This window comes from Dendroctonus ponderosae, unplaced genomic scaffold, assembly GCF_020466585.1.
Source record: "Dendroctonus ponderosae isolate FM_Combo_2020 unplaced genomic scaffold, Dpon_F_20191213v2 Dpon_F_20191213_8, whole genome shotgun sequence".
In the NCBI taxonomy this organism is placed as follows: Eukaryota; Metazoa; Arthropoda; class Insecta; order Coleoptera; family Curculionidae; genus Dendroctonus; species Dendroctonus ponderosae.
In genome coordinates this window covers 5,709,098-5,710,317 of record NW_026019016.1, presented here as the reverse complement: position 1 = coordinate 5,710,317, position 1,220 = coordinate 5,709,098, and positions in this window count along the sequence as shown.

Below are 1,220 nucleotides of genomic sequence, written 5' to 3'. Positions count from 1 at the left end.
TTTAGTGACATTTGGTCCGCTTTTCAGTAAAACATTTTTCTTTATGGTGCGAAAATTTCAATTTGTTGATATAAATTGTTTGTTAACCAACAAACAGAAAGTTCGTTGATGTAAGTAGATTGGAAGCTTCGAATTTTTGTTAAACTGTTAAAAAGTTGTACGATTTTTTTTAAATTTCTAGTCAAGTTTAAACATTTTTGAAAAATCAGCAAAAGTAGAGGTTTTAGTGGAATTTGGTCAGCTTTTTGATGAAACCTTTTACTTTATGGAGCGATATTTTTAGTTTCGTGATGTAAGTGGGTTGGGAGTTATGATATTTTGTATAACCACACTTCAAGTTGGATGGTTTCCTTCATTTCTCGGAAAGTTTAAAATTTTTTGAAAAATCAGCAAATGTGGGCATTTTAGTGGAATTTGGTCCGCTCTTTGATGAAACCTTTTTCTTCATGGTAGGGTTATTTAAGTTTCTTGATGTAAGTGAGTTATGAGTTACGAATTTTTGTTAAACTGTTGTTAAAATGTTGTACGGTTTTTTTTATTTCTAGTCAAGTTTAAACATTTTTGAAAATCAGCAAAAGTAGGGATTTTAGTGGAAATTGGTCGACTCTTTGATGAAACAGTTTTCTTCAAGGTGCTATAATTTAAGTTCCTTGGTGTAAGTGGGTTGGGAGTTACGAATTTTTTACACTTCAAGATGGACCGTTTTCCTAATTTCTCGTCAAGTTTAAAAAATTTTGAAAAATCAGCAGAAGTGGAAATTTTAGTAGGACTTGGTCAATTCTTCGTCTAAACCTTTTTCTGTATGGTGCGAAAATTTTAGTTTGTAGATGTAAATGGTTTTGGAGTTACGAATTTTTGTTTAACTCCACTTTAAGTTGAGCGGTTTTTCAATTACTCGCCAAGTTTCAAATAATTTGAAAAATCAATTAAAATTGGTATTTTAGTGACATCTAGCTCGCTTTTCGATAAAACGTTTTGCTATATAGCCCAAAAATTTCAGTCTGTTAGTGTAATTTCATTGGAAGTTACGAATTTCTGCTAAACTGTCGTTAAAAAGTTTTACGCTTTTTTTTATTTCTAGTAAAGTTTAAACATTTTTGTAAAATCAGCAAAAATGGGGATTTTAGTGCAATTTGCTCGGCTCTTTGATGAAACCTTTTTCTTCATGGTGCGATAATTTAAGTTTCTTGATGTAAGTGAGTTGGGAGTTACGAATTTTT